Source organism: Octodon degus, unplaced genomic scaffold (assembly GCF_000260255.1).
Source record: "Octodon degus isolate 3935 unplaced genomic scaffold, OctDeg1.0 scaffold00032, whole genome shotgun sequence".
Classification (NCBI taxonomy): Eukaryota; Metazoa; Chordata; class Mammalia; order Rodentia; family Octodontidae; genus Octodon; species Octodon degus.
The window spans coordinates 2,046,504-2,060,316 of record NW_004524608.1 but is presented as its reverse complement, the minus strand read 5'-3'; the positions used below and the strand labels follow the sequence as shown (position 1 = coordinate 2,060,316).

The 13,813-nt window shown below is 40.4% G+C and overlaps 1 protein-coding gene and 1 pseudogene across 4 annotated transcripts in view; both read right to left on the bottom strand.

Annotated features, from left to right (window-relative positions):
• Ash1l (ASH1 like histone lysine methyltransferase) overlaps positions 1 to 13,813 on the bottom strand; it is a 227,482-nt gene that overhangs the window by 63,411 nt on the left and 150,258 nt on the right. The gene's annotated exons all lie outside the window — the stretch shown is intronic.
• Positions 12,280 to 13,493, bottom strand: LOC111816426 (annotated as a pseudogene).

Here is a 13,813-nt window from a genome sequence, read left to right as displayed (position 1 = left end):
CACCATTATAAAGTTGAAACATGTCAAACTATCACAAATCAGGGACTGCCTGTTGATCAAAAACAAGTGTATATATTATATAAGTAAACTATTTGATGTGTGAATTATATCTCAAGAAAACTATATAAAAAAGATAGGAAATATGACTTTGGGATAAAGAGAAGAACCAGTCATTTACTATCATTGTCTCCAGGGTGCTGGGCATTTTACATACTATATCTGAGTAGCAGTGGTGAGAAACTAGAATTCCTATTTTAAGAATAAGACTATTCAGTTTGGGTGATAAAAAATTCTTGAGATGGACAGTATTAATGGTTGTACAACAATGTAAAATGTTCTTTGCTCTTGTGGATTCAACCCAGGGTTTCAACAATTCTAGGCATGAGTTTTACCACTGAGCTATACTGCTATCCACTCAGTAGTATATATTACTGAATGAAACATGTAGAAAAATTTATTTTCTTTGCTAGGTCTTGCTATGCAGTTCAGGATGGTCTTAAATTTATTAGCCCTGATGTGGAAAAGGCTTACAATTTTTTTTTCTTTTTCTTTTTTTTTTGGGGGGGTAACGTTACTCAAACTCACAACCTTGCGCTCAGCAAGCAGGCACTGTGCTGCTAAGTTATATCCCTGGCCCCTGACCTACAAAAGGTTCCATCACCTATGAAAAGACACAGGTTTCCCAACTTTGATTCCTGGTACCCAGCCCCCTCAAAAAGACATAGGTTGGTAAATGCAACTACGTTACAGGAGGCCAGACAGATAGTTCAGTGAACTAAAGTACCTGCTTAGGCAGAGTGCAGGCGCCAGGGTTCGATCCCTGGCACCACAAGCTGTGCCAGGCCAAAGACAACTGAGACTGGGCATAGTGGCACGTGCCTGTAATCCCAGCACTTGGGCGGCTGAAAACAGGAGGATCACTACAAGTCCAATCTAGTAGTGAGACCCTGTAGAGCCTGTACTAATTAAAAAAAAAAAAAAAAGTAATGAACTAGGTTACAGGAGCCTTTGGAGGGACATTTCCCAAAGGATAGGAGGGATGGTCTCATTTTAGTCTCTTAAAAGGTTTCTAGGGGCTGGGGAGATAGCTCAGTAGAATAGGTACTTGCCTGGCAAGTGTATGGGCCTGAGTTTAATCTCTGGTTCTGCCAAAAAATAAAAAAAACAAAAAAATAAAAGTTTCTAGCTATAGCGTGGTTTTTTTTGGGGGGGTGGGGTGGGGGTGGGGGTCAGGCTAGGAATCAAACTTAGGATCTTATACTTGCCAGGTAGGCACTGCACTGCTGAGCTATATCCCTGGCTCGTCTCTCAAAAGGGAATCTGTCTTCTTTTTAGTGCTTTTGGAGTCATGCTCTACTCATGTCATTTAGGTTGGCGTTGGACTCACTATGAAGCCTCAACTGGCCTTAAACTCATAGCAACCCTTCTGGCTCAGCTTCCTGCATCTGGATTATAGGTGTGTGCTATCATGACAGGCTCTTTTATCTGCACGCTCTTTTAACATACAAAAAAACTCGTCTGATGAATAGAAAAATTAGATTTTGTTGGTATAAAGAAAAACAAGAAACAGAAGGTAAAAGGACAAAAGCTTACTTGATATACAGTTCATTCATTTCCTGTATTGAAGACTGAACCCAGAGCCTTGTAAGGCTGAGCTACATCTTCTTCTTTTTTTTTTTTTTTTTTTTTTGTATTTTAGGGGAGGGTCTACAGGGTGTTCAGGGTCTCACTACTAGATCAGACTTGTAGTGACCCACCTGTTTAGAGCCTCTCAAGAGCTGGGATTACAGTTGGGCGTCACCATGCCCAGTCTTGACTGCCCTCTCAACGTGCCCTGGGGGTGGGGTCAGCATGGGGGAGGATTTGCTGGGAACCTAAAATTGCTTTAAAAAGTAAGTAGGGTCTCACTATATAGTGCACGCTGATCTTTAAATCATGGCAATCCTACTATCTCAGTCTCCAGAGTGCTGCAGTAACAGGTGCCTACCATTACGCCTAGTGGTGGCCCTTTTTATTTATTTTTTAATTTTTTAGTACTGGGAATCAAATTCATAACACTGTGGTTGTCAGGCAGGCGCTGTACTACTGAGCTATATCTCAGTCCCTCCTTTCTATTTTTTGAGGCAAAGTCTTGCAAAGGTCTCTTATGTAGCACTTGAACTTACTATTCTCTTAGTTTCCCAGAATGCAAGATTTCAGGTACCACCACACTGGACCATTCAAAGTAATCTAAACTAGGGCTGGCCAGATAGCTCAGCGGACTAAAGTGCCTGCTTTGGCAGAGTGCAGCGGCCGGGGTTTGATCCCTAGTGTGCCATGGTGGTCCTGCCCCTGGGGTGCAAGGAGACAGCGATTGAGACGGGGCGTGGTGGCGTGTTTCTATAATCCCACTGCTTGGGAGGCTGAAAACAGGAGAATGATCTGAGTGAGGTCCTGTTCACCCTATACATCCTGTCCTAAATTCATTAAAAAAAAAAACAAAACAAAAAAACCAACCCAAAATACCCAAAGTAATCTAAACTACATATAACTATAATCTCAGCAACTGAGATAACAGATGCAACCTGACAACTGTGACAGCTGGATTGTAAGTTCAAGACCATTCTGGAAAACAAAGCAAGATTTTTTTGTCTCCAATAAAAGGGGTTGAGGTGGCAGATATAGCTCAGTTGTAGAGAGCTTGTGTAGCATTCATGAGGCTTACTTTCTCAAAATAGGAGGAAAAAAAGTACCCCAGAATAAATCATTTTCTTCCTATTTCGTTTTATACAAGATGAAGAACTAGTTGTAACGCAAAGTGATATTTTCATTTTTTCTTTCCTTTTTTTTTTTGAGACAGGCTGTCCTTGAATGCACTATGTAGTTCAAGCTAGCCTTGAGCTCATGCCATTCCCTTATAGGAGTGTACCACCATGCCCAGAAACTAAGTGGCATTTTTTAGTCCATTTTCACAACACAGATTTTTGAGTACCAGAGATATTTTAAAAACACTAATATGGTTAATGATTTTAATCTTTTAATGCTTAACACTAATTTTTTCGTCTCCTTTGCTATTCTAGGGATCAAATTCAGGGACCTGCACAGATGAAACATGTCTTACTGTCTAATTATACCCCAGCCATTTTTATTTTTCAGACAGTCTTATTAAGTTGGCTAGGCTAGGCTGGAACTTGTGATGTTCTCATCTTGGCCTTCTAAGTAACTGAGATTACAGTGGTGTGCCACTGTACAATCAACAACATGTTTTTATTGAGATTTTATTTCTTATTTTTAGAGATTAAGAAAAACCACAGAAAACCTGCACTTTAGCAGAAAATTTAACTTTGCTTTTTATATTTAGCAAAAACTTTGCTTCAGAATTATAACTGTAGGGGCTGGAGAGATGGCTCAGTGGTCTAAAGCACCTACGTGAAACAAGCTTGGCAAAGCACAGGGACCACGGTTTGATCCCCCAGCACCACATGCCAGCCAGCCCCGCCCCCTGGTGGGCTGAGCTGGCCACACACACACACACAATAAATAAATGTAATAAATAAAAATAAATAAATAATTTAAAAAAAGAATTATAACTGTATTAGTTATATTCCAAAATGCACTTTCATTTCTAATTTGTATTGACAGAATGGTGGTTTATTTTTGTGAGTGCTGTAATCTAAATAATGACCATTAATTTCCAGTCTGGGGGATGGGGAGATGGCTCAGTGGAATAAGCACTTCCTTGGCAAGCAAAAGGGCCTGAGTTCAATACCCGGTTCTGGAAAAAAAAAAAAATAAATAAATTAAAAAAATTCTAGTCTGTCTTCTGGCTGAAGTGTAGTTACATGATTTATAATCTAACCAGTTTATACAAATGTGGTCTTCAGGTTTCCTTAGGAAGAATGTGCGTGCTTTTACTATCTTTCCTCTTTTTTTTTGGCGGAACCAGGGATTGAACTCAGGCCCTTGTGCTTGCCAGGCTTTACCCCCCCTTTTTTTTGTCTGTAGTAAGTATTTCATGGTTGAAGAACTCCAGATCATGAGGTAACCTTAAAAAAAGCAAGCTTAGCTGGGCATAACAGTACAGAATCATAATTCTGGCATTCAGGAGGGAAAAGCAGCAGAATTGCTGCAAGTGTGAGGTTAACCTGAGATACACAGTGAATTTAAACCAGCTTAAAGTACAAAGTGACAGTATGTTATAAGACAAAACAATGCAATGCAAAGCAAAGCAAAGCAAAACAACAAACAAACAGTGAGCAAGCTCAGTGCTGAGATTTTTTTTTTTTTCCTGGTACAGGGAAATGAACTCAGGACCTTGGGTTTGCAAGGCAGGCGCTGTATTTCTGAGCTATTATGTCTCTGACACTTGGTGCAGATATGGAACAAAAAATTCTAGAGGGTAGAGTATTCTCTAGCATTCAGGAGGCTCTGGCTTCACTCCTCAACTTCATGGGATGAAAAGAGGTAGGGAGGTAAGTAGAATCCAGGTCAGTGAAAACAATGTAAAGGTAATACATTAATCTTGTACTGTATACTTCACAATTTCTCTTTTTTTCAGGGTCTCACTATAGTTTAGTCTGACCCTGAACTCAGTTATCTTTGTGCTCAGCATCTCAAGTGCCAGGATTACAAGCATGTCACCAAGCCAGCCCACGACTTCTCTTAAATTAATTGGAAATAAATGTCTATTTTTTAAAAGTCCTGGTTGGGGCCAGGGATTTGGCTCAATGGCACAAATGCCTTCCTGACAAGTGGAAGGTCCTGAGTTCAATCCCTGGTACCAAAAACAAAACAAAAGTGTTTAGAATCTCTAGGATAAGCTAACAAATACAAACAGTCAAATAAATTTTTAGGGCCGGCCAGATAGCTCAGTGGACTAAAGCACCTGCTTAGGTAGAGTGCAGGGGCTGGGGTTCAATCCCTGCCTGCTGTTCCAGTCACGCCCTAGAAATGCACTGAGATTGTGACTGAGACTGAGTATGGTGGCATGCACCTATAATCCCAGCTCTTGGGAGGCTGAACACAGGCGGATCACTGAGTCAGATCTACGTAGTGAGACCCTATAGACCCTGTACTAAAAAAAAATTCTGGTTATTTGAGATGATTTCCTACTATAAACAACAAACCTAAACAAAATGTCTTCATAATCTAAGAGTTAGGTATTGAGTACAAAATCTTTATGTGGTACCAATCTCACTGACATATCCATGAAAAAACATTTTCAGTGCAAAATAAAGTGATTGGGGCTGGGGAGATAGCTTGGTGGTCTAAGCGCCTGCCTGGCAAGTGCAAAGATCCAGGATCAATCCCCAGCACTGCATGCCGTGTGCCAAATAAATAAAGGTTAAAAACAACAACAAAAAGGGCCGGGGACATGGCTCAGTAGAATAAGTGCTTGCCTGGCAAGTGCAAGGGCCTGAGTTCAATCCCCGGTTCCGCCAAAACAAACAAACAAACAAACAAACAAACAAACAACAACAACAACAACAAAACCCCCCCAAATAAAGTGATTACAGGTGTTTTTTTGTACTGGCGATTGAACTCAGGACCTTGCACTTACCAGGTAGGCATTTATACCACTGAGCTAGCTCTCCAGCTCCTAAAGTGGGTACACTATATGATGCTCTCCTTATACCAACTCATATATATCTCCTAAGTCTCTATTTTCAAGTGTGTGCGCGCACGCGTCTGTGTGTGTGTGTGTGTGTGTGTGTGTGTGTTTCTGTCTTTTTTTTGGGTATTTTTTTAGGACAGGGTCTACAGGGTCTCACTGCATAGATCAGACTCATAGTGATCCTTCTGTTTACAGCCTCCCAAGTACTGGGATTACAGGCGTGCTCTGCCACACCACCTCAATGCACCCAGGGGACAGGACCGGCACAGCAGGCCCGGGGATTGAACCCACAGCCCCTGCGCCTGCTTGTTGGTGCTTTAATCTGCTGAGCTATTTGGCTGACCCCCTTTTTCTGCCTTTTTAAGACAAGGTTGCACTATGGTGTTCAGGCTGGCCTTGAACTCACTTTGTAGCCCAGGTGAGCCTCAAACACAGTGATCCTCCTGCCTCAGCCTCCTTTCTCAATGCTTTTAGTTGCCTTGTTTGCTTTTTTTTTAGGGGAGGTTTTATTTTTTTGGTGCCGGGGACCGAACCCAGGGCTTCTAGCTTGCCGGCAAGCATTCTACTGCTGAGCCAAATCCCCAGCCCCCTCAATGCTTTTATTACAGGCACTCACTACCATACATGACTCCTGTAGTCCTCTTTTAATCTTTTTCCCTCTAAATTGAGATCCTGATGACTTCTTTTCTCTATGCTGGTATAGACTAAACCCATAGATTTCTACATGGGAGGCAAGTGTTCTAGCACTGAAAGCATCATCCATTAGTCATTCACTTTCTAACATTACCATCTTAAAAGACAAACCCATATACACTATTCATTATTGTTTCTTGGCATGTTATACATTACTGTACCACTGAGCCATACCCCATACCAAAATTTTAATTTTTTATGATGGTAAAGACTGGGGCTGGAGAGATAGCCCAGCAGTCTGCAGGGACCCAGGTTCGATCCTCAGTACTGCATGCTATGTGGGCCCCAGAACCTGGAGTACACTGTGCTGGCCACTGAAACCAGGCATGGTGGCACATGCCTATAATCCCAGTGCTGGGGAGGCTGACACAGGAGTGATCCTCCAAGCCCAAGCTATGCAGTGAGACCCTGTGCCAAATAAGTAATAAAAGATTTTTTAGAATTTAATGGGATAAAGACTATCTTAAAAGAGAACAGTCATGATTATGTGCTTATCATACAACATTTTATTTTCTAGAACGTGCTAAATTTCATAAACCTTGAGATTTTTTTCATTGTTGACTCTGAGCTTTCTTTCTTTTTTCTCTGAGCTTTCTTGAGCGTTTTGGTATATTAAAACATTTCTGGATCCTAACATGTATCCTGTTATAGACTATTCAGACTGGTATAACCTACACATAGCAGATTAACAAACACGCAAAATCTAACACAATTAACATTTTATGGATTTTTGGGTGCTACTAGGATGCAAACCCATAGCGTCTCATGTGGTAAGCAAGGATTGTATTGACTGAGTCAAAGCTCCAGCCTTGAAATACTTAATACTTGGCCATTTCTTTAGTACTTCAAAAATTCTTAATTAGGGGGAATGGATTTAGTTCAATGGTGCCTGGCAAGAATAAGGTTCTGAGTTTTCTTTTTTTGTAGTACCAGGTATTAAACTCAGGACCCTGTGCTTGCCAGGCAGGCGCTTATTCTACTGAGCTATCTCCCTGGCCCCTATCTGAGTTTGATTCCTGTGACAAAAAAAAGAAAAATTCTTAAGCTGTCATGAGGTGGTGACCCAAGAATACATAATCAACATTCGCAAGTGCATCCACGGAGTGGACTTCAAGAAGTATGTCCCTCGGGCACTTAAGGAGATCTGGAAGTTTGCCATGAAGGAAATGAGGACTCTAGACGTGCACATCGACACCAGGCTCAACAAAGCTGTCTGGGCCAAAGGAATAAGGAATGTTCCATATCTTATCTGTGTATGGTTGTCTAGGAAACGGAATGAGGATGAAGATTCACCAACAAGCTATATACCTTGGTAACCTACGTCCCTGTTACCACGTTCAAAAATCTCCAGACAGTGTATGTGGCCAAGAACTAACTTGGAAATATAACTAAGAACTGGGGGGAAAAAAAAAAAAATCAAAGAAATAGGTTGAGTCATTGATGCTTTATAATTTTTTGTTTTGTTAATTTCTGTTGTGTTCTTTAGAATTTCTTTCTGTACTATCTTTAGATTGGATTGTCCTTGCTGGTATTTTTTAGAGGTATGCCATTATGTACTTGATGTGTACCATTATTTATCTGAGGTTGCTGTGTTTTTCTTATGTGGTTGTTCACAGCTATAACCTCTCTTAGTATGACTTACATTGTGTCCCCCAGGTTCTGGAAAGTTATACTGACATCATTTGGCTCTAGGAACTGTTTAATTTCTTCCTTCATTTCTTCTGTGATCCATTAATTATCAAAAGGCTATTGGATAATTTTCAGAATTTTGTGGTTTACCATTAATTCCTAGTTTCATTGCACTATTATCTGATAATATCCACAAGATAATTTTGATTCTTTTGGACTTACTTAAGTATGCTTTATCGGTTAATATGCTGTCCATTCTGAAGAAAGTCTCATGAGTTACTGTGAAGAATGTGTACTCTGCTGTTGTTGGACAGAACATTTAGTAGATATCTATTAAATCTATTTGTTCAAATGAAAAAAAATTCTTAATTAGGGTGTTTATTGAACTTTATTTTCTCAAGGGCATATGAAGTTCTTTAAACCTGGAAGAGTATTTTATTGACCTGGAAATGTTGGTCAAACATAGTATTTAATCAGTGGAAAATTAAGAACACCATTTGTGTCATTTTAGTTACACAGATAATGCCTTTTTTTTTTTTGTATGTAGCAGTGAGGAGTAAACCTGCTTACGGGCTGTACAAATGCTCTGCTAATGAGCTATATCCTTAAACTCATTTTCAAGACATGACCTCACTGATTTGTCCAGGGTGTCACTGAACTCCTGATCCTTTTGCATAAGGCTGCTGAATACTGACTTAAGATTATGTATCATCACAGTTTCATTTCCTCCCTCTTTTTTTTAAAACAGGAGTAAAGAGGTTTATTACGCAGAATTTATTTAACGTGCTTATTAGAACATATACAGCTGGGTGTGGTGGTGCACAGCTGTAATCCTGGTACTCAAGACAGGCTGAGGCAGGAACATCATTGTTTGACATCAAGGTGGGCTATATTTTGCACCCAAGGCCAGCCTACATTACAAAGTAAGACCCTGTCTGAAGAAACCAAAAAAGAACATATACAATTCACACTGACTAGCTTTGTTTCCTGTTTCCCCTCCCACAACCATTCCCACTGGGTCATTTTTTTTTTTTTTTTTAATGAATAGTCAATGTACTCTCAGCACATATGTCTAGCAATACTTGTAAGGTTCAATTGGATTTCAATAATTTATACAAACAAGTGGGTTAAGTTCAATCATTGCAATTTTAAGCTACTGTCTACCAGAATAAAAAGGTTATAGAAAAGTACGACAGCAACAGTGTCTTATGAAAGGAGGTAAAGGAGTCTTAAAAAATTGGTAGGGCTGGGGAGACGGCTCAGTAGAATAAGTCCTTCCCTGGCAAGTGCAAGGGTCTGAGTTCAATCCCTGGTTCTGAAAACAAACAAACAAACAAACAAACAAACAAACAAACACAAATTGGTAGGGCTGGGGAGATAGCTTGGTGGTCTAAGTGCCTGCCTGGCAAGCGCAAGAACCTAGGTTCTATCCCTGGTACTGCACATTTTGCGGGCCCAGGAACCCTGGGCTACATGCCGGCCACTGAAACCAGGTATGGTGGTGCATGCCTGTGATCCCAGCACTGGGGAGGCTGAAAACAGGAGGATCGCTATGAGTCCGAGCTGCAGAGCAAGACCCTGTAACAAACAAACAAACAAACAAATTTTGAAAAAGATTTTAAAAATTGGTAAAATCAGATCAAAGACTGAAGAGAGAAATTAAGCACATTGGAAATGAAAAATATTTTTTCTGCAAAACAAATAGAGAACTATGTCTTGATCAGGTTGTTTTGTGATATTTTGTACTGCCCAAATGGTTCAAAATTGTGTCCCTGCCAGGCATGGTATCACACTGATTACATGGTAAGGTGAGGCAGAAAGATCAGGAGTCTGAGAGTACAGAGTGAGTTCAAGGTCAGCCTGAGCTGCATAGTAAGACCCTGTCTCAAAAACAAAAATTGTGTCCTTAGAAAAAAGATCATCAGGTACTTGCTCTGAATTTTTGAAAATCCAATATTTCTAAATGATAAATCATCTATTAAAGAAAAAACCTAATTCTGTAGAGAGGTTTAAATTTAAAAAGGTAGGGCTGGGGAAATAGCTCAGTGTTATAAGCGCCTGCTTGGCAAGTGCAAGGTCCTGAGTTCAACTCCCAGTACCAAAAATAAATAAAAAATAAATTTAAAAGGGTAGGTATTTGGCCTCCTCAGCACTGAACTGATTCCTTTTTTAAAAACGTATTTAGTACAGGGTCTCACTACTTAGATCAGACTCAGTAATCGTCCTGTTTTCAGCCTCCCAGAGCGCTAGGATTAGAGGCATGCCACCATGTGCAGTCTCAATTGCCGTCTCAGTGCACCCTGGTGGTGGGGCTGGCACAGCACACTGGGGATCAAACCCCAGTCCCTGGGTCTGCCGAAGCAGGCGCTTTAATCTGCTGAGCTATTTGGTTGGCCCTCTACTTAACTGATTCTTAAGGACCCTATCGCCTTTCTATTTCTCCTGCCCAGCTTAATGGTCTAAAATCTAAGTGCAGCTCTAAAATCTTATGATTGGGAAACAGAACTATAAAATTCATGTACTCAAAGCCATGTGCAATTATTCGCTGCTTCATACCACAGCTTTTTGAGTTCCTTACTTTGTTATCTCAAAAACAGTATCTTTTGCTCTTGCAAAGTTGCTTGAATTTCACATACTCAGAATAAAGATCTTAGACTTTTTTTTTTTTTTAAGACAAGCCATGTATGCTGAGTGTACAATGACTGTTCAGTAATAAGAAAATGGCCCAATGAAGATGGTTGTGGGAGGGAAAATAGGAAACAAAGCTAGTCAGATGTGAATTGTATATGTTCTTTTTTGTTGTTGAAACAGGGTATTCCTATGTAGTTCAGGCTGGTCTCAAACTTGAGAACAATCCTGCTTCAGCCTCCTAAGTGCTAAGATTACAAGCAGGCATCATCATGCTCAGCCCATTTGTCAGAAATTTACACTGAATTAAAAACTGTAAACAGGGTATGATGGTACTCAGGAGGCTGAGGCAGGAGGGTCATTGTGACTGAAACCAGCCTGGGCTACACACTGGGTTCAAGACCATCCTGAACTGCATAGTAAAATCCTGTCTCAAAAAGACCAAAACTGGGCTGGAGAGATGGCTCAGTGGTCTAAGGTGCCTACTCAGAACAAGCTTAGCAAAGCACAGGGACCGCGGTTCAATCCCCCAGCACCACATGCCAGCCGGCCCCACCCCTGGTGGGCTGAGCTGGCCACATACACACATACACACATAAATAAATAAAATTAAAAAAAAAAAAAAGACCAAAACTAACTAAGTAAATAAAAATAGATATGTGAACACATTTCATGCATGTTACAGGCTTCTTCACACAATCATCTTTGCATGATCTGTAGGTTAGCCTTGAACATATTTTATGACACTTCTTTTTTTTGAGATAGTCTCACTATGTAGGTCAGCTGGCCTTGAACTCACTTGTGATCCTCCTACCTTAACCTGCTGAGTGCTGGGATTACAGGCACATGTCACCACTCCTGCCAGTAGGGTTTTAATGTTTTCTTTCCCATTTTTAAAAGACAGGGTCTCATCATGTGGTTCAGATTATCTTTGAGCACACTGTAGCTCAGGCTAGCCTCAAATTTGTGGGTGATCATTCTTGTTCAGCCTCCTCAGTGCTGATATTCTAGGTATGCATCATCATGTGTAAGTTTTTTTTTTAACACTTTCTTTTTTCCTTTTCCTTTTTTAATGTATTTACTACAGGGTCTACAGGGCCTCACTACACAAATTGGACTCGTAGTTATCCTTCTGTTTTCAGCCTCTACTGGGATCACAGGTACGTGCCATCCATGCCCAGTATCAATCACTGTCTCAATGTGCCCTGCAGGCAGGGCCAGCACAACATGCAGGGATCAAACCCTGGTCCCTGTGACTGCCTAAGCAGACGCTTTTATGACATTTTCAGTTAGTATGCTGCTAGCATAGGTCTTAATGAACATACAGGTCAGGCAGATGAATTTTGTGATACAACTGATGCATTGATAAATTACTACTGGCAGGTTTTTTTTTTTTTTAAGTGTATTTGGTACAGGGTCTCATTATGCAGCTTCGACCCATAGGTTTTCAGCATCCTCAAGGATGAGATTATAGGTGTGCATGGGGATTGAACTCAGGCCCTTGTGCTTGCCAGGGAAGTGCTTATTCCACCGAGCCATCTCCCCGGCCCCACTATGCAGTTCAGGATGGCCTTCAACTCACTTTGCACTCCAGGATACCTCAAACTTGCAGCAATTTTAATGCCTTAGTCTCCCAAGTGCTAGGATTATAGCTGTGTGCTACCACACCTGACTCCTGGTAGGTTTGATTTGGACCAGGTGATTGACTTCTCTGGCAACTTTGAACACTGAAGAATTTAAATAGATATAGGTTCACAACTTTACTGCTTGTCAGCAATTACAGGTCACTGTGTGGTCAACTGTGACCCTGGTCCTTGCTTAACTATTATTAGAATACTAACCTTTGACTGTGATGAAATACAAGGAGTATTAATTAAAGGTTTGATAGGGTCTATGTTGGTCTAAGGTCTACTTATTCATGGTGACACACAGGATCTCAGAGTTGAGTATCAGATGTTAAAGATATAGGAAAGTGATTAGATGGCTGGACTTGTGTAGAGAGCTAAGAAGTCTGAGAAGTTAGAGGCGTTGAAAGCACAGGGTCTAGCAGTCTGAATTATAGACACCAGTGAAACTTGTGTCACAGCTGCTGTAAGAACTTGATCTATTTTGGATATGGTCATGTTTTAAGTATTAAGCTTCAGTGTGGCATGCAAAGCAGGAAGCCACCTTTTAGAATATTTGGGTTGACGAGTAATGGTGGTTTTGATGCCTGTTAAACAGTAGAAATAGATTGCAGAAGTGTACGTTGCAGGCATAGATGTGATATTCAGTACAGAGGCAGAAGATTTAGGAGCTGTGCAAGATATAATACTGATTTGTCTTTCCATTTTCTGTTCAGGGACAAAGATGTGGATGTAGGCATTTTGATATCACTAGCATCAAATAATTTCATTGGCCCATGATCAGATCTGGGGTGTTAATTGACTAGACGGAATAGGCTTGGGGTAACTGCCAGATAAACCATGGGTTTGATGGGGTGGTATATAGGTACAGAAGTACTGTATTCAATCTTGGCAGTATGTAATCTCTGTCAAGGAGTCTGCTTGTTTGAGAAAATATTACTGGGAACAAAAGACTGGCTTCACTGGAATGTGTGTCTTCCATTCCACTGGTTAACCCACTAGTAGTTGTTGTTTGCAACATCTCTTCTTTGACTTCTACCTTCTGGGAAGCTAGAAACTGACTCCTTTTTTTTTTTTTTTGGTCTGTGTTAAGCTACTCTTTTGGTTTTTTCTATTGTTAAACTTCCCTTCACAATTATAATTTTTTTTTTCTAGAAAAGCTAATGTGTACAGACTAGTAATTTCCGCAATTATAAGGCAAATCTGAAATTTTGCTGAATTATTGTTTGGATGAAAAGGTAAATTTGAACTCTGGCCATGTGAATTATTCTTGTGGAGAGGAACTAAATAGTCTTACCTGGCTCTAACTCTGTTGAAATATACATTTTTTGGCTTTATTGTGATCTATGCTGTTGTGTCTTCAGGACTATTAGATCTCTGCAAAATTTTATTTGGTGGTGAAGGATCTGCAGTGTCTCACAACTTTTCATGTCTGCAATTACCACTACTAAGGTGACTCTCTAATCAATGCTTAAGTGTGCTTAGTTCTTTTCCTGTCATTGCCACTGTCAATGACACTCCAGTAACTATATCTACATTACCTCAGACAATTAGGCAGAATTTAAAGTACACCCTCAAAGAAAACTGAGTGCAGACACTTGAGAAAGAGGCACTATAGTCAGGAGTTAGGGATATTCATGTATTT